The sequence below is a fragment of the Colobus angolensis genome, unplaced genomic scaffold (assembly GCF_000951035.1).
Source record: "Colobus angolensis palliatus isolate OR3802 unplaced genomic scaffold, Cang.pa_1.0 Scaffold24, whole genome shotgun sequence".
Lineage (NCBI taxonomy): Eukaryota > Metazoa > Chordata > Mammalia > Primates > Cercopithecidae > Colobus > Colobus angolensis.
In genome coordinates this window covers 6,110,462-6,135,394 of record NW_012115599.1, presented here as the reverse complement: position 1 = coordinate 6,135,394, position 24,933 = coordinate 6,110,462, and the positions used below count along the sequence as shown (strand labels likewise).

The 24,933-nt window shown below is 38.1% G+C and overlaps 1 long non-coding RNA gene across 1 annotated transcript in view; it reads right to left on the bottom strand.

The window, feature by feature from the left end:
* Window positions 1–21,646, bottom strand: part of LOC105514123 — a 29,685-nt gene extending 8,039 nt beyond the window's left edge. Inside the window, exons 1-2 of the long non-coding RNA XR_001002133.1 lie at window positions 21,573–21,646; window positions 19,954–20,059 (exon numbers count right to left, since the gene is read on the bottom strand). This is a non-coding gene — a long non-coding RNA (uncharacterized LOC105514123). The remainder of the gene's footprint in view (window positions 1–19,953; window positions 20,060–21,572) is intronic.
* Window positions 21,647–24,933: the final 3,287 nt, after the last annotated feature.

Below are 24,933 nucleotides of genomic sequence, written 5' to 3'. Positions count from 1 at the left end.
ACGCCATTCTCCTGCCTCAGCCTCCCGAGTAGCTGGGACTACAGGCGCCCGCCACTTCTCCCGGCTAGTTTTTTGTATTTTTTTAGTAGAGACGGGGTTTCACCGTGTTACCCAGGATGGAAAACATTTTTTTTTCTAACAATTTCAGAGTGTCAGCTGCCCACATACAACTTATCATCAATGCTGAGGAAAGAAGGCAATAAAAGAATGACAATCCAAGTTCAGTGATGAAGGAAAAAGGCAACAAGATTAAGCTTTCTGCATCAGGTGTAATATACAGAAGCTCAAAGTCAGGGTAAAGTGAGTTATAGAAAAATAAAGATTACTTTTTTCACAGCAATAATCAGTTTCACAGTTATCATTTGCATGAAACTGGTTATTCTATCATGCTACCAATTCACAAATGCCCCATAAAAATTATGCAAATTATTTCATTTGAAATGAGCTTTAAGCCCATTTTAGGGGAAGGAAAAAAGAAGGACCCAAACCATGTATCCATTTCCCTTGTGAAACTCATCAACCCTCCTGCCACTACTTGTTATTACAGATTCGAGAAAAAGTGGAAGAGATAGAAGAGAAGAAAAAGAACCGTTCCAGAGTAATCCAATATGGGGGGAATTGGAGTAGTGGGGCGGGTAGTGAGAATAAAGCTGTCAAAAGAAAAGACAGATTATAGACCGGGTGCGGTGGCTCACAACTGTAATCCCAGCACTTTGGGAGGCCAAGGCGAACGGATCATGAGGTCAGGGGATTGAGACCATTCTGGCTAACACGGTGAAACTCCATCTCTACTAAAAATACAAAAAATTAGCTGGGCTTGGTGGCGGGTGCCTGTAGTCCCAGCTACTCAGAAGGCTGAGGCAGGAGAATCACTTGAAACCTGGAGACAGAGGTTGCAGTGAGCCGAGATGGTGTCACTGCTCTCCAGCCTGGGTAACAGAGCAAGACTCCGTCTCAAAAAAAAAAAGAAAAGACAGTTTATACTTCCCTGTGCCCTTCAAAAACTGATTCAGTTCAGAAATAAGGATTCTCAGAATTCTTGATCAAGAAGTCATCTAGCTTTTCTCTGTCATCTTCAGGAAAACCAATGGCTACAGAGACATGAGGCCAGTGTAATGAGAAGTTTCCCAGAAGAAGAGATTCTAAACTGCCCTCAGTCACAAGCTTGCGTTAGGACTAAATAAAGCTGATCAGCATGTATCAATCTGTACCTGTGTGATAGATTCATTCATATCAGTTTCCCCGTTGAAAAACAGTTTCCACAAGGGCAGACTGTGACAGTGTTACAACGTACCAACGTACTCTTCAAAACTAGCACAGTGCCTGACATAGAATCTATCCTACATTAATTTTGTTGAACAAATGAAATAAAAAAGTCTACATCCCAGGAATTGGAAATACTCTGTTATGATTAGATATCTGCACTACACATGAAGTGAGGTAGTGTTATTTGAAAATGGAATTAAATTAGTAAATAAGTTTATATTGCAAATATAGGGCAAGTGTAAAAACACACTTTTAAAAGTATCCTTGGTATGCAAAAAGAGGAAAAAAATTATATAAAATTCTCAACTAAAATGAAAGAAAGCAAAAAATAGGGGAAAAGGAAAAGTGATGAAAAGAAAAGTTATAAATAAAGTAGATATTAATCCAATTGTGTCACTAATCACTTTAAATATAAATGATCTAAACATAATGAAAAGTCAGAGATTGTCAGATGGATACACAATAAGACACAACTATATGTCTACAAAAACCCATTTTAAATATAAAAATACGTTAAATACTACATCGCGGTCTTCCTTTTCTCCTATCTCTACCCTCATGCGCGCGTGCATGTGTGCGCACACACGCACACACACACTTTTAGTTAAAAAAAAATTTTGGCTAAGTGCAGTGGCTCACACCTGTAATCCCAGCACTTTGGGAGGGCAAGGCGGGTGGATCACAAGGTCAGGTTTTCGAGACCAGCCTAGCCAATATGGTGAAACCCTGTCTCTACTAAAAATTTAAAAATTAGCTGGGTGTGGTGGCACGCACCTGTAATCCCAGCTACTCGGGAGGCTGAGGCAGGAGAATTACTTGAACCCAGGAGGCAGAGGTTGCAGTGGGCCAAGATCATGCCACTGCACTCCAGCCTAGGCAACAGAGCAAGACTCCATCTAAAAAAAAAAAAAAAAATTATAGAGCTAAGAATGAGTTACTTCCTATTCTCAATATACTAGATCCTGTACAATGTATTAATCAAGACATTTACACGAAAGGATTGAGAGTTCTCATGGTTTCATACCTTCTGTAAACAGTTCCCACTATTCTGGAACAAAACTGAAGGAGGCACTTAACAAACTTGCTGAAGTCTTGCTCTCACATAAACAGACAGGCTTTAACATATAGCTGAAAATCACTTACAGTTTCTCAGGACAGTGATGAAAGAAAACATGCAAATGTAACCCATATGTTAACTTTGATATTTGTCCCCTAGCCCTGTCAGGTTAACATTTCACCCTTGGAAAATAACCTCTCTTGTTATGTTGCTTAAAGAAAACCAAAGTTTTGCTTACCTAAATGAAAATAAGGTTGTTTCCACCTTATGATGTCCAAATGGGACTTAATCTCTTCCCTAAACCTATTACTTCTAATAATTTTCACTTTTTCCTGAAGAAGAAACTGAAATCCAACTTTCTGAACCAAATCAGTCACTAATTGAAATAAATGCTGGGAGGAGAGCATGTAAGCATTTTTAATTCAAACAACAAATACCATATGATTAATAAAGTGTCATTCAACTTTCTGCTAAACTAAGCCTTGATCTTTTCAGTTGTATGTTGATGATATGATTCCATTTCAAAAGGTCTGCATGAGAATAACTTTGCTTGCAGGAAAACTAGCAAACACAAAGTTCTTATTTGGTCCACCTATGTTCTCTTGCCTCAACTGTTCTTTCAAAAAAAAAAATAGGTTAGTTGATAGCATATTCAAAATAAGAGATTTCACATATATACTCTGATTTCCAGACATCTCCTGAAAACTAGATCTATTAAACTTAGGCTTATCCATTCATCTGGCAACAATCAGCTTGCCTAATAACAATTGCTCCCTTTAGACAAGCCATGTGCTTTCCAGTTTGCCAGTTGCCACCATTCCATATTGATTCCCTGACACTGAGATCCAATGCCAGCTGCCATTTACCATCATGCCTCTGCTGCTGTTTTTCTTGTAATAGAGAACTCTTCCTCTGTTATTTGTGTCACTATGAAAAGTGGGGATATAGACCAAGAGAATATCAAGTCTGTTATACTCACTGCATGCTTCCATCATGTACATTCACTGACCCATCATTTAAACATTTTGGTTTGAAACCTATGGCCTATATAACAGTGATGAAATAGTCATTCACTCTGAAAGTCAAGAGGTGCCAGCCAGCTACAAACTAGGGTTTGTAGAGGTTTGTTCATGTAATAAGTGTAATCAAGATGACACTATACATAGGAAGAATAAAAAGGAAGTCCAAGTCATCAAAAATTTTCTGAAAAATCAAGACTTTCCATGTGATAGTGAACACTGAGTGTCAATTTGATTGGATTGAAGGATGCAAAGCATTGTTCCTGGGTGTGTCTGTGAAGGTGTTGCCAAAGGAGATTAACATTTGAGTCAGGACCAGGAAAGACAGACCCACCCTCAGTCTGGGTGGGCACCGTCTAATCAGCTGCCAGCATGGTCAGAATAAAAGCAGACAGAAGAACATGGAAAGACTAGACTGGCTTGGTCTTCTGACCTACATCTTTCTTCCATGTTGGATGCTTCCTGCCCTCAAACATCAGACTTCAAGTTATTCAGCTTTGGGGTTTTTTTTTTCCTCCTCCTCTTCCCTTTCTTCTTCCTCCTCCTTCTTCTTCCTTCTCCTTCTTCTCCTCCTCTTCCTTCTTCTTCCTTTTTCTCCTCCTTCTTTTTCTTCCTCCTCTTCCCCCTTCTTCTTCTTCTTCCTTCTTCTTCCCCTTCTTCCTCCTCTCTTATTCTTCCCCTTCCCCATTTTTTTCACTTCTCCTCTTCCTCCTCCTCCTTCTCTTCTTCTTCCTCCTCCTCCTTCTTCCTCCTCTTTCAGTTCTTTTTCCTCTTTCTCCTCCTCCTTCTTTTTCCTCCTCCTCTCCCCATTCTAGAATTCCAGATATACATATGTTTAAATGTTTGATATTGTCACAGAATTCTTGAATAGTCTGTTCTGATGCTTTTGTTTTGTTTTCATTTTTCTCTCTTCGTATTTTAGTCTGAATAATTTCTATAGATCTAGTTTTAAATTCACTGTTTTTTTTCCTCAGATGTGTCAAGTCTATTGATGAGCCTGACAAAGGCATTCTTTATCTCTTTTATTGTGTTTTTCATTTCTAGTATTTCCATGTGATGATTTTTGTAGTTTTCATTTCCCTACTGAGATTATCTGTCTGCTCTTGCATGTTGTTTGTTTTTTCCATTAGATCCTTTAAAGTATTAGTTATACTTATCTTAAATCCCTGTCAGGTAATTCCAACATTTGTGCCATATTTTATTCTGATCTGATGATTGCTTTTTCTTTGAAGATGTATTTTTTTCTTGCTTTTTCATATGCTTCCTAACTTTTTCTACATCCTGAGCATGAGTCTAACTTAACTTTGATATCAAAGTATAAAAGGACCATTCAAGGAAAGAGTACTGCATGCATTACTAAGCATAGTTTTGGAAAACAAAATAAAACAGTGTATAAAAAGAATAATACATCATGATTAAGTTTGGTTTAACACTAAAAATATTAGTTAACATAATCCAACACAATAAGAGAGTAAAAGAGAAAAATCATGTGATCATCACAGTAACTGCATTAAAAAGCATTTGATAGCATTCTAATCCTTTAATAATTTAAAGTAAAAACTATTAGGAAAAATAGGAAAAGGGAACATTCTTAACAAATTTTTAAAGTAATAATTTCAAAAATACATAAACAGAGAGAGAGATCATTATGGCAGATGGGAGGCAGGACTACATTGCAGCTCCAGACAGAACAGCTTTCGGAAGCTCGCAGTGTGAATTTTAGCTCCAGATCGACTGCAAGAACAAACCAGCAATCCTGAGAGGACCCACAGACCCTCTGAAGGAAGAAGACGGTTCCTGCAGGACCCAGGAAATGCCCCAAATACTGTGAGTGCCTCAAATGCAGAGGTGGGAAAGGGAGACCCTCCTCTCCCAAACACACACTCCCACTGGAGAAGTTGAAGGTCTGTTTGTGGGAGAAGTTTCCGACCTTACCTGAAGCTGAGCCAATTTAGAGTCGAGTGAAATACAGGGGTAGAGGAAGCAGCAGAAAGGCCCTGGGCGCTCGCTGGGTTGCCTAGCTGGCTATTCCTGCCTAACACCACAGGGTTCCATTGAAAGAGGAGCAGGGATTACAACTCCACAGGGAGAAGGAAATCTCTAACTGAACTCTCTAACAATTTGAATGGGGCAAGAAGCCTCATGGCCAGAACTCAGGGGAGGGTGCAAATCTGGCATGCAGACTCCACAGGCAAGGGAAGAACCAAGCCCTTTTCTCTGGCAGCTGGGAGGTGGAAAGCCTAGGGCAGGTTTTCAACCCCGTCACACCCTCCATCATGCCCTCTGCCTGGAAACAGACCGGGGCTGTTGGGGGAAGCACAGTGGGAGTGAGACCACTCCTTCATTTTGCATGTGAACTGGGTGAGGCCTGTGACTGCCAGCTTTCCCCCGTTTTCCTGACAAATTGCCTGTCTCAGCAGACAGCCATAACCCTCCTATGTACACAACTCCAGTGACCTGGGAACATCACTCCCATCCCCCACAGCAGACACAGCAAGATCTACCCAAAGTCCAAGGAGAATCTGAGTTCAATGCCTAGCCCTGCCCCAACCTGATGGTCCTTCCCTATCTACCCTGGTAGCGGAAGACAAAGGGCATATAATCTTCGGAGTTCTAGGACCCCAACCACCATCAATCCCTCTCTATACTACTAAAGCTGATGCTTTCTGGAAAGCTCCACCTACTGGCAGGAGGCCAACCAGCATAAAAATAGAGCATTAAACCACCAAAGCTAAGAACACTCACTGAGTCCATTGCATGCCCCCCGCCACCTCCACCAGAACAGGCACTAGTATCCACAGCTGAGAGACCCATAGACGGTCCACATCATAGGACTCTGTGCAAACAACCCCCAGTACCAGTCCAGAGCTGGGTAGACTCACTAGGTGGTTAGACCCAGAAGACAGACAACAATCACCACAGTTCGGTTCACAGGAAGCCACATCCATAGGAAAAGGGGGAGAGTAATACATCAAGGGAATACCCCGTGGGACAAAAGAATCTGAACAGCAGCCTTCACCCTAGACCTTCCCTCTGACGGAGCCTACCCAAATGAGAAGGAAGCCAAGCCTAGTAATATGACAAAAAAAAAAAAGGCTCTTCAAATACATGGAAATTAAATAACCTGCTCCCGAATTAGCAATGGGTCAAAAACAAAATCAAGATAGAAATTAAAAAATTCTTCGAACTGAATGATGATAATGACACAACCTATCAAAACCTCTTTGATATAGCAAAGGTGATGCTAAGAGGAAAGTTCACAGCCCTAAGTACCTGCATCAAAAAGACATCACAAATTGACATTCTAAGGTCACACCTCAAGGAACCAGAGAAACAAGAACAAACTAAACCCAAGTCCAGCAGAAGGAAGGAAATTACTAAGATCAGGGCAGAACTAAATGAAATAAAAACAAAAAAAACATATTTTAAAAAAGATAAATGAAACAAAAAGCTGGTTCTTTGAAAAGATAAATAAAATTGATAGACCACTAGCAAGAATAACCAAGAAAAGAAGAGAGAAAATCCAAATAACCTCACTAAGAAATGAAACAGGAGTTATTACAACTGACAACACTGAAATACAAAAGATCATTCCTGGCTACTATGAACACCTTTACACACATAAACTAGAAAACCTAGAAGAGGTGGAAAAATACAACCCTCCCAGCTTAAATCAGGAAGAATTAGACACCCCCCACAGACCAATAACAAGCAGAGAGATTGAAATGGTAATTTTAAAATTACCAACAAAAAAAAGTCCAGGACCAGACAGATTCACAGCAGAATTCTACCAGACATTCAAAGAAGAATTGGTACTAATCCTTTTGACACTATTCCATAAGATAAAGAAAGAAGGAACCCTCTCTAATTCATTTTATGAAGCCAGCATCACCCTAATAACAAAACCTGGAAAGAACATAACCAAATAAGAAAACTATAGCTCAATATCTTTGATGAACATTGATGCTAAAATCCTTAACAAAATACTTGCCAACTGAATCCAACAACATATCAAAAAGATAATCCACCATGATCAAGTAGGTTTCATATCAGGGATACAGGGATGGTTTAACATATGCAAGTCAGAAAATGTGATACACCACATAAACACAATTAAAAACAAAAATCACATGATCATCTCAATAGATGCAGAAGAAACATTCAACAAAATACAGCATCCTTTTATGATTAAAACTCTCAGCAAAATCAGCATACAAGGGACATACCTTAATGCAATAAAAGTCATCTAAGACAAACCCACAGCCAACATAATACTGAATGAGGAAAAGTTGAAAGCATTCTCTCTGAGAATTGGGACAAGACAAGGATACCCCTTCTCACCACTCCTCTTCAATATAGTACTAGAAGTCCTAGCCAGAGCAATCAGACAAGAAAAAGAAATAAAGGGCATCCAAATCAGCAAACAGGAAGTCAAACTGTCACTGTTTGCTGATGATATGATCGTTTACCTTGAAAACCCTAAGAAATCCTCCAGAAAGCTCCTAGAACTGATAAAACAATTCAGCAAACTTCCAATACAAGATTAATGTGTACAACTCAGTAGCTCTTCTATACACCAGCAGCAACCAAGCAGAGAATCAAATCAAGAACTCAACCCCTTTTACAATAGCTGCAAAAAACAAACAAACAAAAATACTTAGGAATATACCTAAGCAAGGAGTCAAAAGACCTCTACAAGGAAAACTATAAAACACAGCTGAAAGAAATCATAGACAACACAAGCAAATGGAAACACATCCCATACTCATGGATGGGTAGAATCAATACTGTGAAAATGACCATACTGCCAAAAGCTACCTACAAATTCAAGGCAATACCCATCAAAATACCATCATCATTCTTCACAGAATTAGAAAAACACAATTCTAAAATTCATATGGAACCAATAAAGAGCCTGCATAGCCAAAGCAAGACTAAGCAAAAAGAACAAATCTGGTGGCATCACACTACCTGATTTCAAACTATACTATAAGGCCATAGTCACCAAAACAGCATGGTACTGGTATAGAAATAGGCATATAGACTAAGAAAACAGAATAGAGAACCCAAAAATAAACCAAATAAACCAAAGCCAACTGATCTTCAATAAATCAAACAAAAACATAAAGTGGGGAAAGGACACCCTTTTCCACAGATGGTGCTGGGATAATTGGCTAGCCACATGTAGGAGAATGAAACTGGATCCTCGTCTCTTATCTTACACAAAAATCAGCTCCAGATGGATTAAGCACTTAAACTTAAGACCTGAAACTATAAAAATTCTAGAAGATAACATTGGAAAAACCTTTCTAAATATTGTTTTAGGCAAGGATTTCATGACCAATAACACAAAAGCAAATGAAACAAAAACCAAGAAAAATAGTTGGGACCTAATTAAACTAAAGAGCTTTTAAACAGCAAAAGGAACAGTCAACAGAGCAAACAGACAACCCACAGAGTGGGAGAAAATCTCCACAATCTACACATCTGACTAAGGACTAATACCCAGAATCTACAACAAACTCAAACAAATGAGCAAAAAAAAAAAACACAAACAAACCCATCAAAAAGTGGGCTAAGGACATGAATAGACAATTCTCAAAGGAGGATATACAAATGCCCAACAAACATGAAAAAATGCCCAACATCACTAATGATCTGGGAAATGCAAACCAAAACCACCTTACTCCTGCAAGAATGGCCATAATCAAAAAATTTAAAAAAACAGTAGATGTTGGCATGAATGTGGTGAACAGGGAACACTTCTACACTGCTGGTGGGAATGTAAACTAGTACAGCCACTATAGAAAACAGTGTGGAGATTCCTTAAAGAATTAAAAGTAGAACTACCATTTGATCCAGCAATCCCACTACCTGGTATCTACCCAAAGGAAAAGAAGTCATTATTCAAAAAAGATACTTGGACACTCATGTTTATAGCGGCACAATTCACAAAAGCAAAATCCTGGAACCAACCCAAATGCCCAACAAGTGGATAAACTGTGATATACATATTTATATATATTTATATATATATATATACACACACACATACATACATAATGGAATACTATGCGGCCATAAAAAGGAATGTATTAACAGCATTTGCAGTGACCTGGATGAAACTGCAGACTATTATTCTAAGTGAAGTAACTCACGAATGAAAAACCAAATATCATATGTTCTCACTGATATGTGAGAGCTAAGCTATGAGGATGCGAAGGCATAAGAATGATACAATGGGCTTTGGGGACTTGGGGGAAGCGTGAGGGGGGATGAGGGATAAAAGACTACAAATGTGGTGTAGTGCATACTGCTCAGGTGATGGGTGCACCAAAATCTCACAAATTACCACAAAGCATTTATTCATGTAACCAAATACCACCTGTACCCCAATAACTTATGGGGAAAATAAATAAATATTTTTTTAAAAATACATAATCATATATATAATATATATTAAGACCCATTTTTAAAAGTAAAATATTAAAAGTATTCCCTTTGTGATTACAAATAAGACAAAAATATCCACTATCACTAATTTTATTCAACAATATACTGGAGATCCTAGACAATACTGCAAAGAAATAAAAAGGATAAAGATTTGGAAAAAATAAAACTGTTGTTCAGATACATAATAGGAATCAAGTTTACCAAGAACATTTGATATAAAATTGCATATAAAAACTATTACATTTTTATATACTAGCAACAGTTACCTAGAAGGTGACATTTTTAAAACATCATTTATAAAATATGGATTTTCTAGGAAAATATTTAATAAAATAATAAAAAACCTCTACGTAAAACATAACACTGCTTTTAAAGATTTTTAATGTAAATAAATACAAAGTAGACTATACAGGATCAAAAGAGTCCAATAATAAAGATGTCCATTCTCCCTAAATTGATCTATATATTCAACAGAATAAACACCAAAATCTCAACAGTTTGTTGTGTGTGAATGGCACAGGGAGGGTGAAGAGAGAAGTGAGGAAAGAAATGTGCATGTACGTGTATGTTGGAGTGCTTTGAAATTGAAAGCTGATTCTAAAATTCATGTGAAACTATTAAAGTGTTGGCTATTCTTGACCAAGATAAGCACGAAGAAGAAAACTGGGGGGAGGGGACTTTGTTCTACTAATTATTAAAAATTATTATAAAGCTACTATTATTAAAACAGCCTGGTATAGGCTAAAAGGTAGAAACAGAGAAAATCAAACAAAACAGAGAACCCAGAACCTCAACAATACATACCAGGACAACTGATATACAATTGAGTTAGCATTGTAGTTCAGTGGAAAAATAACAAAATTTCAAAAGAAAATTGTGCTGTCAGAATCAGGTATTCTTTAGAGAAAAATTAAAATTTACCTTTATCTACATATACATATACAGGTAATCAATCCAGTTATTTAATCCTAAACACCTATATATGAAAAGTAAAGATATAATATTTTAGGTAATATCTTCTTGGTATATAAGAGTTTTTAAATAAGACACAAAAAGTAAACTTTGTAATAAATAAAATGAAAAATTAGACTATACTAAAATTAAGAAGTTTTGTTCATCAAAAGACACCATAAAGATAGTGGGAAGATAACCTCCAACTGGTAGAAAATATTTGCAACTCAAGTAATTAAAGAAGAATGACAATCCAGATTATAGTATAATTTATGCAAATTGCTAAAAAAAAAGAAAAGAAGATGAAGAAGGAAAAAAAAGAGGAGGAAAGAAGAAGGAGAAGCAAGAAAAAGAAATGAACAAAAGACTCGTCTTTAAAAAACAAAATTTGAGGCCCAGCACGGTGGCTCACACCTGCTATCCCAGAATTTTGGAAGGCCAAAGAGCGGGCAGATCACAAGGTCAGGAGTTCAAGACTAGCCTGGCCACCAAAGTGAAATCCCATTTCTACCAAAAATACAAAAGTTAGCTGGGCATGGTGGCATGCACCTGTAGTCCCAGCTACTTGAGAGGCTGAGGCAGGATAATCACTTGAACCTGGGAGGCAGAGGTTGCAGTGAGCCAAGATAGCGTCACTGCACTCCAGCACTCCAGCCTGGGCGACAGAGCGAGACTCCGTCTCAAAAAATAAAAATTAATTAATTAATTAATTAATTATAAAAAGGAAATTTGAATAGTCAACAAACATGAAAAGGTTCTCGACCTTACTAATAATCAAAGAAATACAAATTAAAAGAACAATTAGCAATTACTATACTGGCATGAGATTTGAAAAAATTATGTTGGCCGGGTACGGTGGCTCACGCCTGTAGTCTCAGCACTTTGAGAGGCCAAGGCGGGTGGATCACGAGGTCAGGAGATCGAGACCATCCTGGCCAACACGGGGAAACCCTGCCTCTACTAAAACAAATACAAAAAATTAGCCAGGCATGGTGGCAGACACCTATAATCCCAGCTACTCGGGAGGCTGAGGCAGGAGAATGGTGTGAATCCAGGAGGTGGAACTTGCAATGAGCCGAGATCTCTCCACTGCACTCCAGCCTGGATGACAAAGTGAGACTCCGTCTCAAAAAAAAAAAAAAAAAAAAATTATGTTTTACAATACCAAGTGCTGGTGAGGATGTGGATGCAATGTCAAAGTTCAAACACTGTTTGTGGAGATATACATTTGCAAAACTCCTTTGGAAAAAATTTGACCATGCCTAAAAATGTAGCACCCATGCATGCATTACGACCAAGCAATTCTAGATATATACACCAGAGAAACTCATGCCTTGGAAGGTTTGTACCAGTTGTTCATAGGAACATTGCCTAAAATTGGACACATCCCAAATGTACATCAACAGTAGAATGGAAAAAATAAAGTGTAGCATATGTAAAGTAGAATAATATACCACAATAAAATTAAGTACACATCAATAATACGTGTCAATGAATTTCACAAACAGAAATGAGGAAAAGAAGCAAGTGACAAAACAATATTTACAGTGTCATTCCATTTGTATTAAGTTCAAAAAGAAAAGGAAATGCAATGCAATTTACTGATGTGCATTAGTGGTAACAGTATAAAGTAAACAAGAGAAATGATTACCACAGAAGGGTAGTGTGTAGTTATGTTCGAAGGGTAGAGGGAATTATGTCAGAAAGAAACAAAGAAAATTTCTAAAAAACTAGCAATGTTCCATTTTATAACCTGGGGGCAGGGATTATTTGCTTTAATATTATGTTATTTCAGTTGACATATTAGAGACCACTCTGAATGATTAATATTGGTTACAATTTGTTTTTTTTAATCAAATATTCAGTAGTCCATAACTACTTATTGGTCAGAAAGGTAAGAAGTCTAAAGACAGGAAGCTGTTAAATGAATTAAAACATATTCATATGGATAAACTAGATACTATATAGTATATCCATATGTCCATATTCATATTAATATACTATGCAGCAGTTTAAAAGAATAAGGTATATTTATTTAAACTCATATGGCAATATATCACAGACGTACACTAAGTGAAAATGACAAGTTGTACAAATTTCATTTATACGAAAATGGTCAAATCTCAAAAAATATAAAACCATAGCACATTCCCATTTAAACAAATATAAATTTGTAAATGTATTGAATGAGCTCAGAAAATAATAGAAAAAATAAACACCAAACTGGTAATGGTAGTTACCTCTACAGAAAGGACTGATGTAGGGTAGAGGTGACATTGCATGGGGACAGGTGAAGCAATCTAGAGGGAATTGCATTTAACCAGTATTATTTGCCCTTTTTTAAAAAACATAAGGAATGTATTTGTGCATCAATTGCTTCCTTTGTTAAAAGTCTAGGACTTTCACTTCTGCCAATGAAGAATTAACTGCTATGGGAAATGTCTCTGTAAACAACTGAAAATCAGACAAAAAGTATGAAATAGTATTCAGACATGTGCAGCAGATAGCATGGGACTATGATCTGTGAGAGAAAGGAAACAAATGAGATGAGCAGTAAAATTAACCCAAATCACTGCCTAGAGAGAGTTTCCAGGCCTCAGTACAGGAGGGAGAACTCAAACAGGAAGGGAATTCAGTTGACTTTTTTTCACTAAGTTTAGGAAACAAAGATAGGGAGGCCAACGTGTCTAGAATTTGCAGACAAGAGTAAGTAGGGCGGCACAGAGGGTTCCGGAGAACTACAGAGGGATGCCCTCAAGTCTTTGAGAAACAATCTGTACATAATATGGGGTGAAACTTTGGAAAGTAATAGATCAAATAGTTTTCATAGTTCACTTATGGCTAGGAAGAGTTTATGTTCAAATTCCGAACCACCACAGACGAGGGATCTCATGATACACAGGAAACTGAATAGAGTCCTCAGAATGGGGGTGGTTTCATAGTGAAGCTAAATGATCAGTAGAATAAAGGCTGCTCTGGACATGCCCTAACAAAACTTAAAAGCATGCCTGGAAATGATAAGACTGACATGAAAGTAACATAACTACATGCAGAACAAATTCGACATGCTTTAAAGAATACAGCAAAACCCAGCATGAATGAACATAAAATTCATAATGACTAGAGTCCAATAAAAAGTTATAAACATGTTTTAAAGAGCAGAAAAATATGACCTATAACTAGGGGAAAATTCAACCAGTCAAAACTGACCCAGAAACAACAGAAATAATTAAATTATTAGAGAAGACTTAAAAACACTATCAAAAATATATTCCATATATTCAAGGATATTTTTCAAAACATAAATGTGACGAGAAAAAAAGTGGAAGATATGAAAAAGAACCATATGAACTTCTAGGGATATGTATTGATAAATACACTGGATAAGATTAACAGCATATTAAACATTGCAAAAACAAAAAGTGAATTTGAAAGCGTAGCAATAAAAAAAATTCTATGTAAAGCACAGAGAGAAAAAAAAGAATTTAAAAAATGACCAGAGCAAAACAAGACTTCAGTGAATTTGGGGAAATATCAGCCAGTCTAACATACATTTAATTAAAGTTTTGAAAGGAAAAAAGGACTAGGGATTGAGACAGAAAGAAAAAAAATTTGAAGAAATGATGGCCAAAAAACTTTAAATTTGATGAAAACTGTAAATCCACAAATCCAAGAAACTCAACAAACTTCAGGCAAAATAGACATAGAAAATCACACCAAGGCAAATTATCATAAAAGTGCCAAAAAAAGAAAATCTTAAAAGCAGTCAAATAAAAAATGACACATTTAATACAAATAAACAAAAATAAGAATGTCAGCAGACTTCTCCAAAAATATGCATGACAGAAGACAATGGAGAGACATGTTTAAAATACTAAAAGAAAACACTGTCAATGTAGAGTTTTATACTCAGCATACTTACCTTTCAAAACCGAAGACAAGATAAAGATGTTTTGGGAAAAACAAATGCCTAAATAATTCTTTGTCAGCAAACACGCATTACAAAAAAAGGTTAAAATTCCTCGGGCAGAAGGAAAATATCAGATGGAAATTTAGATCTTCACAAAGGGATGAAGAGCAATGGAAATGGCAAGTATAAAAGACTTTAATCTGATTTTTTAATGTCTTTAAAAGATAGTTGACTATCTAAAACAATAAGAAAATGGTATTCTGGAATTTTAACATTATGTGGAGATAAGACTGAACGCTTTCTCCCTAAAATCAGGAACAAGTCAGGATCTCTGCTCACACCACTTCTATTTAACATTGTACTGCTATTCCACCAGTGCAATAAGGGAAGAAAAAAAATTAAAATCATAGAGAGTTAAAATAATGAAGTAAAACTGTCTCTATTTGCAGATGGCCCAATTGTCCACATGAAAAATCCCAAGGAATATACAAATAGCTACCAGAACTAAAAAGTGAGGTTAGCAAGATCACAGAATACAAGATGAATATATAAAAATCAATTGCATTTATATATACTAGCAACAAATAATTGGACGTTTACTTTTAAAATATAAATATACCATTTACAATTGTGTCAAAAATATGAAGAGTTAGAGATTTGTCTAAATATGTGTAATACTGACATACTAAAACTACAAAATAAAGTATTGCTAAAAGAAATTAAAGAGGATCTGAATAAATAGACATACTATGTTCATGAATTAAAGACTCAAAATTATTAATGTACCAACTTTCCCATATTGATCTAAGGGTTTAATACAATCCCAATCAAAATCACAGCAGTCTTTTTGTAGAAACTGGTAAGCTGATTCTAAATTTTATAGGGAAATGAAATGACCTGAAATTGCTAAAATAAATTTGAAAAACTTAGAAAGTGTTCACTACCTGATTCAAGGCTTTCTGTAAAGCTATAATAATTAAGTCAGTATAGTATTTATATGAGGATAGACATACAGATCAGTGGAACAAAAAGGAGTCCAATAATAGATCTACTCAAAGATGTCAAGGTTATTCAATGGGGAAAGATAGTTTTCTCCAACAAATAGTGCTGGAACAATTGGATATCCATTTGGAGAAATAACAAGCCTAGACACTAACCTTTCACAATACATAAAAATTAACTCAAGAAGCATCACATGTCTAAATATAAGAGCTAAAATTATAAAACTTCAAAAAAAATCCATAAGAAAAAATATTTGTGATCTTGGGTTAGGAAAATATTTCAAAAATAGGACACAGAAAATACAAAAAAAAGCATGACAAATTAGACTTTGTCAAATTAAAAACTTTTGATCTTTAAAATTGACTATTAATAAGAATACAAGCCACAAAATGGGTGGGAGAAAATGTCTGCAAAATTTGTATCTGATGAAAGACTTGAATCCAGAACATATTAAAAAACACAATTCAATAATAATAAGACAACTCGATTTTTTAGATGAGCAAAAGATTTGAACAAAGAAAATATGAATGGCAAATAAGCACGTAAAAAGATGTTCAACGTCATTAGTCATTAGAGAAATGCAAATTAAAACCACAATGAAATACCAGTATACTCTCTCTGAAATAGCTAGAATTAAAAAGACTGACAATACCTAGGATTGATGAGAATATGGAGCAACTGAAACTCATACATTGCTGGTGGGAATATACAATTATACAGCCATTTTGGAAACCATTTTGACATACGCTTATCATATCACTCTGCAATTCTACTCATAGTATTTACCCGAGAAATGGAAGCATATTTCTACATAATGTTTTGTGTACAAATGTTCATAGTCACTTTATTAATAATAGTCAACAACTGCAAATAACCCAAATGTCTATCAACTATGAATAAACAAGCATATTCTGGTACATCTATACATTGGGATACTACTCAGCAATATAAAGGAAATAGTTCATGCTACATAAAACAACATGGATGAATCTTAAAAGCAGTTTGCTAAGTGAAAGAAACCCAAGACTTACAACTACATAACTGTATGATTCAATTTATAAGAAATACAGGGAAAGGCAAAACTAAAATGATAGAAAGCCCAACAGTGATTGCCAGGGACTGGAAGGAGGCAGAGGTGATTAAAGGGAAAGAAGCATGCAGTAGATTCTGGGGTGATGGGAATATTCTTTATTGTGAGTATAACGAGGCAGTGATGATAAGTATTTGCCAAACTTAATGAACTGAACACTTAAAAGGGTGAATATAACTGTATGTAAATCACACCTGGGGGAAAAAGTTGATTAAAAAAATGTTTAAGGAGATAAACAGGAAAATGAGGCCAATGATTATAATGTAAATGTCTAATGCAGCAGGAGTAGGCAGCTTCTAGAATCTTTCAACTCTTCTATCTGCTGCAGCTGCTGGATTGGATCATTGGATCTGTTACCAATTAAAGAAGCTTACAAATGCTGAGAAGATATTCTGTAGCTGAAAGCACCACCTTTCCCTATGTAAGGCTACTGGGGAACCTTTAGAAATCTTCTACTCTTGCTAATTGGCCAGGTATGGATTTGCTGAGGTAGGGAGGGGGTAAACTTGCAGGTGATACTGTACTTTTATGTCTTTCGTCTTATTAAACTCTCCCAACAATCTGAAGGTAAGTAGTTATTCCCACTTTGCCGATAAAAAGTGGAAAAGGCCTAGAGAGAAGAATTTGGGTTTTTAACTTTGAAAGGGATCACATCCATATCCAGATAAATTCTCATGAATTTTTGGAACAGCAGATCACAGAAAAAAATCCCAAAAGCATCTAGAAGAAAGAAAAAAAAAAAAATTAGCTACCTCCAAGGAACAACATTCTGCCAATAAATGCTCAAGGAGTTTGTAAGAAGAGTCTTTTGTGCATTTCCCAAAGCTGCATCAGGTAGGATTGAGAGGAAATGGATAGCATCCCCTCTAGGACTGGTAAAGGAAACCAGAGACTTCATAAACAATAACGTGACAAAGAAGCCAAGGAACGTCAAGGGAAGGCCCAGAAGCCAGGGTGACTACAGCAGGACTGAGAAATAGGCCTGGAAGGCCAACTTGGTGTCACACTGCAGAAAACTTTATGGTTGAGAAGAAAGAGTTATGATTCTCCCTGCAGCTCTCTGTCCCATGCCTCATCTTTCTATGACCTTTGAATTTCCTACTCTATCCCCAGAGACCTACTGATCCTCCTAACTAGAGAGTCTAGTACTGGGAAAAGGAAGAGTCCCAAGTATATCCACAACCACTAGTCTGGTAGAAAAGAACAAAGAATCCTCATAAAGATCATGTTGCAAAGGAGAAAAGACAGAGAAAGCACAGGAATTTGTGAAGAATAACGAACAGAGCTAATATCTGCTGGCCTCTGTTTGACTGTCCTGTGCTAAAGTCTACGATGTTTCAGGATTTACAGGTGATGGTACACTTCTTCCACTCTCCCCTGAACCCTCCTACCCTAGTTGGATTAGAAACTCTTTCTTGTTTTGATCTTCAAGTACACCCTGAGAATATCACCAGCACTACAAGTATAAATAAGTAAAGGCTAGTTGAACTACCCAAATTTTCTGACGTTCTTTCTCCTAGTTTCTTTGCTCCAGAAGTCCCAGACTTTTCCATTCCTGAAATTAATTCTCTTCCTTTAGCTTTGGTGCATCCCTGATCTTGCAAGGTTCAAAGACTGCCACGTGTTGTAGTCTAAGCTATTCTCTCCCTCTTTTGCTTCTAGAGGAAAGACAAGGGGAGCTTTGGACCCCAGGAGTTGAGGGAGCGGAGGTGGCCCACTCTCTGGCTCAGCTTCCTTTTTTATTTCTTTTGTTCTCCTCACGTATCTAAAAACAATTTCAGATGCATCTCCCACTGGCATGGGAGAACAATCTCCTGCCAATAACTGCCCATTAGGTCTGCATAAGTGATTCATGCCCAGCTGCACCCTTGGCTAGCATCTGATATAATTTTACTTTATAATCCTAAAAGAAAATTTGCCCCTTCCCAACCTTAAGTCACATTACAAACTCTCTCTCTACCTTGACATTACAATTAGCCCCATTATCCTCTCCCAATTCCTGGAGTTCCCTGTGTAAACAAAGAGATAGGAAAAGGAAATTCTGCCACACATCTAACACTTCACCAACTTCTGATTTATTTTAATGCATTCCCAGAAAGCCTCTAGAGGGCAAGCACCAAGCCTTGTTTGTTGTTGTACTCTGCATGTCTGACAAGTACGTGCTACATGGTAGATGCTGAATAAATGAAAAAACGAATACCTCAGAGTTTGCTTAAACTGGAATAATTATACAAGATTCCTTCATGCACAGACCTGCAGGCAAGTCCATGAAAAGATGGCTCTCTGTCTGGCTTTCAGTATTCCATCCACTTCAAACATGGCTCCCGGTACCAAAAATGCCCTCATATTTTGGTGCAATGCAGAGTCCATACTGGAGGGATGGGCTTTGGTTTTCATGGTAGGATTTAATATGTGGGTTAGACTGTCAAAAAAGGAAAGGAAGGCCAGGCGTGGTGTCTCATGCCTGTAATCCCAGCACTTTGGGAGGCCAACATGGGCAGATCACCTGAGGTCGGGAGTTCGAGACCAGCCTCACCAACATGGAGAAACTCCGTATCTACTAAAAATACAAAATTAGCCGGGCGTGGTGGTGCATGCCTGTAACCCCAGCTACTCGGGAGGCTGAGGCAGGAGAATCGCTTGAACCTGGGAAGCGGAGGTTGCAGTGAGCTGAGATTGCACCATTGTACTCCAGCCTGGGTAACAAAAGCGAAATTCCGTAAAAAATCTCTGATGAATGGGAAGGAGAAAGTAAAGAGACTTTCACCTGTTCCAGGAGAAGAGCTCAAAAAAAAAAAAAAAAAAAAAAAGGAAGAGAAGAGAAGAGGCAGCAACGAGAAATGTTACCTACAAGATGGCGGAAGACCAGAGGGGATGGTAAAGAGCCACAGGAATGAGAAAAAGAACTAATAATCTGCATTCTCCATGTCCCCCACTCTCACAGCTATCTAGACTTTGAATCCACTGGAGAAGCAGCTTGGTTTCTGCCCTTTCTGAGTTCACAGGCTCAGTCTCCTTGTGCTCCTACCTTTTCAAGTGTTCAGTTCCCTGGCAGACAAACCAGCAAAGTTCTACCATAGTTCTATTTCTGTCGCTCCTACGCCATATGAATTAAAAGCACATCAATGAGAAAATTAACTGGAAGGAATAAAATTTCATGGCCATTTGGCAGCCTCACGGTTCAGTGCTACCAGCAGCCCCTCACCTTTGGCTTTGGGCGCCATGCACAAGCCAGCTCCCGTGAGCCACCAGCCATCACCCACAGTGCTCTTCACAGTCATGGCCTTGATAGAATGATCAGACCACTACATCTGCAAGGAGGGAAATCCAGGTCACCGAATGCCTTCCCTCTCCTCTCCAATCCTCTAGCCTATTTCCTTCTACTCAAAATCTCCAGCTATCAGAGCAGTCTCATCCCGCAGATCTTTTCTCAAGGAAGATGAGAGGGAGGCACCCTCCCCGCCCATCTCCACTTTTGAAATGACTCCAGGAGTGCCAGCTGTACAGACTTTTCCAGAAGGGTGTCTGAGGAGAGCGTGGCGCATTCAGAGCACCAAGGCTCCCTGATTATGCAAGGCACACAAGAGCGCCTCTATTCATCACCTCAAGGTAGACTATTAAATCTCTGGAAGCCTTCCACACGATTTAGTAACGGAGATCCATTATGCCCTCCCTCAGGTTCCATTGAACACCAGCAGACAAACATATGGTGAGTAAGTTCTAATGGAATTCCACACCACATGCAGGCTCTGCGCAGAGCTCTGTGCTGGAAGGAAGCTGGCCCCAAGCAGCCTTAGATGGCAGCTCCTCCAAGTGGTTTCTGCAACAGGATTTTCCTGCTTTCACCATGTAAGGATATGAGGCATGGAGAATTTATTTCTGTTTTCTAGTAGAGCGTTTGGTGACGAGTGTGGACATCTTCTTCTGTCCCCAGCTTGTAGACGAGCTTATTAGCTGACTTTGGGTAGGTCACTTGGCCCCCCCAAACCTTTGGTACCTGTCTGTGTAAAACTGCCACAAACAATACCTGTTGTCTATTTCATGGGTGTTGTAAAAATGAAACAGCTCAATGGACATATGATGTTTTGGAAAGCATTTCAGATTTGTATCATTATCACAACCCGCCCCCGGATTTCCCACCTCCAGCCCATGTCCATAGGCTTCATTCCATACAAAAGCCAACTGCATTATCCTTAGGAGAGTTAAAAATAAAACAACAAATCTAGAGTATTGATGATATTGATAACAAGAAAATGAATTTTCTGCAACTCAGTAGTTTTACAGTTCCTTTTTGGAAGCTATGCCTTTTAAAATAAAAACCTATCTTCTCTCTTTGTCTTCCCCGTCTCTCATCTCCCCTCTCCTCCCCGTCCCCCACCAAAAAGTGATTATGGAGTGAGAGCCATACTGATTATTTTGACTGATCAACTGGAGAAATTTAGATAAATTTGGCTTTTCATTAACTGCAGCTGTTGTTTCCTTCAGTGCTTAAATGTAATTTATCATTTGAATGTGCCGGCTGAGGAACGTTGCTTGAGTTTTCCTTTGCTTTCAATCATTAGTCCTAACAGTATGAATCCAATTTCTTTAGTTAGCCTTTAAAAAGTGTCCCATTTTCTGTCCTTTACGATTGTTCTTATTGAAATATTAAGTTTTAGGATCAGTTCTCTATCACACACACCACTATCAACACACTACTATTCAAACCCAAATCCAGCTTCCACGCCCTGAAATCACAAGTGCGAAAGCCCAAAATCTCTCAAGGCAGCTCTCCGTCTCCCCACCTCAGTCCCAGCCCATCACTATCCCCACCCACCCGCTTACTTAGAACAATGTTTAATTTGGTCACCAGATTCAAATATGCAGAAGTAAGGCCTCACAAACTCAACAAGATTTCCAGCTCCAGTGCACAAAAAGAAAGTTGTGTAGTTCCACATGACTTGACTGTGAATGAGAGCCATGAAGTGATAAACGACCTCCAAACAATATTGGCTTCTTTAAATTAAACTATTATTCATTTATACAGGATGATGACTCATGATTATCTGGACAGGAAGAGAAAAAAAATGAAGTAGGAGGAGATGGCCTCAGAACTTGTTTCCTGTTAATGTTCTAAGAGTAACATCATGCTAGTCTTATGTGGTTTCTCATTATTCTTAGCACTTTAGTTACCAATTTAATTATTCTATTGTTTCTCTTGGAAGAGTAGGAGGAGTAGACAGGCTACATTTTCTTTTTTTTTCACACCATGATGGATTAAACGTCAAGAATAATTAAATGCCACAGGTTGCTAGCCAACAATTGAACGTTGACATCTTTTAGGAGAACCTACCCAGGAAAGAAGAAAATAGAAATATCCTAACATCTCAGTGTCTTTCCTGACTTCATTTACGTAGGCAGGGATCCTAACATCTTAAACGAAAATGAAAAAAAATAATAATAACAGAGCCTCTCCAAGCTAATAATTATTCTGTGCTTGGAATGAGAGTGTTCAGAAGAACCAGACATTTATGTCGAAACGTTTTACAAAGTAGAAGTGGGGGTTTGCTCCTATGCACTCTGGCATATGAAAACAACAAAGAATGTGGATCATCCCAAAGACTTACGGGGCCATTTTCAAAGGTTCTGTTTCTGAGATTTTGCAGGCAAGGAAACAAAGGAAATGTTATTGGTTGATTTTTTCAATAATTGATAGACTAGGCTGTACTTCCAGCTCCATTTAAGAACCAACTACAAATAAAATTGTTAGCACATGGCTGAGTAAGAACTATCTGGGGTGGATGAAATTGAGAAATATTCACTGAAACACTAATATTTCATGAAGACCAGAAGACCAAGGTCAGTTTTGTTATGAAGGACCCTGAGGTTCCAGTTCACTTTGAAATGCTGAAGCCAGGCACTTTCAGGGTGTTCTATTCATTCTGGCAAGTAAAGACATCTTCCAAACACACAGCAGTGACTTTATTCGAGCACAAAAGTTGGCCACTCTGGGAGTAGCAAAATCTAGACAGATGATAACCTAGATAATGTGTTCTTCTCTACAAGCACCCAAGTTTTTGTGAGGAACAGCTTAACTTTTGTGTGTTTACCACAAGAAGACTCTCAACTCTCCACATGGCTTGAGTGATACCTGATATATCTCTACAATATTACAGCCACACATGTCCCCTCTCTTGTTTGATTTTTTTGGATCTCCTCTTTCCCCAAAGCCCAGTCTTCCTTAATATAAAGAGGTTGGTTTTGAATCTGCATTCTCTGGTTCCTATCCCTTTAGCATCACTCATTTTGAGTGGCCAGTCACTCACTTACGGGGCACGGACAAAGTAACAGACAAACCAAAAGCCCTTCCAAACCAAACAACGAGGGCCAGGCCAGAAACTATCAGCTCTTTCTGGGAAGCTGAGATGCAGTGCCCTGAGCGATGATGGAACCTGACAGGAACAGAGAGCACAGCCCACTCATCCTAGTTACAAAATATCAAATGCTTAAACACCAACAGATCTTCCTTTTCTTTCTCTATCAAGAGTCACTGGTTAAACACTTGACCACATGATGTGCCCTGACTACACTAAAATCTCAGAATTTAACACTATATAATTCATCCATGTAACTAAAAACCACTCTTGCCCTTAAAGTTATTGAAATTTTAAAAATAACAAATAAATTTAAATATAAAAAAATTAAAATTAAAAAAGATGTGCCCTGAATGTCTAGAGCTCTACAACACCCCTGAAATATAACACTTCTGCAGGATCCCAGGAATGTCAAAAAAGGAGAGCTAGAACATAGCTATATTAGTCCATTTTCACACTGCTGATAAAGACATACCCAAGACTAGGCAATTTACAAAAGAAAGAATTTTAATGGACTTACAGTTCCACATGCCTGTGGAGGCCTCACAATCATGGTGGAAGGCAAGGAAGAGCAAGTCACTTCCTACATGAAGGGCAGCAGGCAAAGAGAAAAGCAGAGCTTCTGCATGGAAACTTCCATTTTTAAAACTATCAGATCTCATGAGACTTATCCACTATCATAAGAACAGCACAGGAAAGACCTGCCCCTTTGATTCAATTACCTCCCACCAGGTTCCTCCCATGACGCATGGGAATTGTGGGAGTTAAAATTCAAGATGAGATTTAGGTGGGAACACAGCCAAACCATATTAAATGGCCATCTCTCACTTATCTCTTAGACCAAGATCCTTGATCTTGACATGAAAATACCTTGGGAAGCTTTCAGAAGCACCATGCCCACACTCTACCCAGAGACTCTGATTCATTTACTCTGTTGAGGCCCAGCATTCATGCTGTTTTTTTTCTTTTTTTTTCCTTTGAGATAGATTTTTGCTCTTGTTACCCAGGCTGGAGCAATGGTGCGATCTGGACTCACTCCAACCTCCGCCTCCCAGGTTCAAGCAATTCTCCTGCCTCAGCCTCTCAAGTAGCTGGGATTACAAGCATGCACCACCACACCCAGTTAATGTTGTATTTTAATAGAGATGGGGTTTCGCCATGTTGGTCAGGCTGGTCTTGAACTCCTGACCTCAAGTAATCCACCTGCCTTGGCTTCCCAAAGTGCTGGAATTACAGGCATGAGCCACCATGCCCAGCCATTCATGCTTTTTAAAAGCTCCCCCGGTGATTCAATGTTGAGAACCACTGCTCTACCTAGATCATATTCCAACACACAATGACAGTTTCTCTTTTTCTCTTCCAAAGGCTAAGATGTTTACATTTCAAGTGAACTGGCTCTCTGTGAATCTCAGAGTTGAGAGAAGCTCTGAAGCTTCTCAACACAGTAGGTGTCTCAGGATTCTGAGATCATTTACAACCAGCTAACACAAGGCACACTACGTCCAGCCCTCCTTCTCTTTTGCTTTATTCTTGCTAGTCCAGGTCTCTTGGCAAGAACTCCTGAGAAAGTGTATCTGTGGGAGAAGCTCTGACTTAGGCTTGAATTCAGAGATGAAAATTTCCCTTCTTAGGAGTCTTCAGCAGAAATGAAATGAAAGTGAATGATTCTGGGGTCCCAGGATACTTGGAAAAGATCTATGGTCCAAACAGGGGTTAGGACAGCTGAAAACCAAGCTAACCTACATCACCCTCTCAACCAGCACCTAAGCCTTCAAAAAGAAAATGAAGAACTTGGGCAAAGAGCCAGTAGATCCCAAATATAACACCCATCA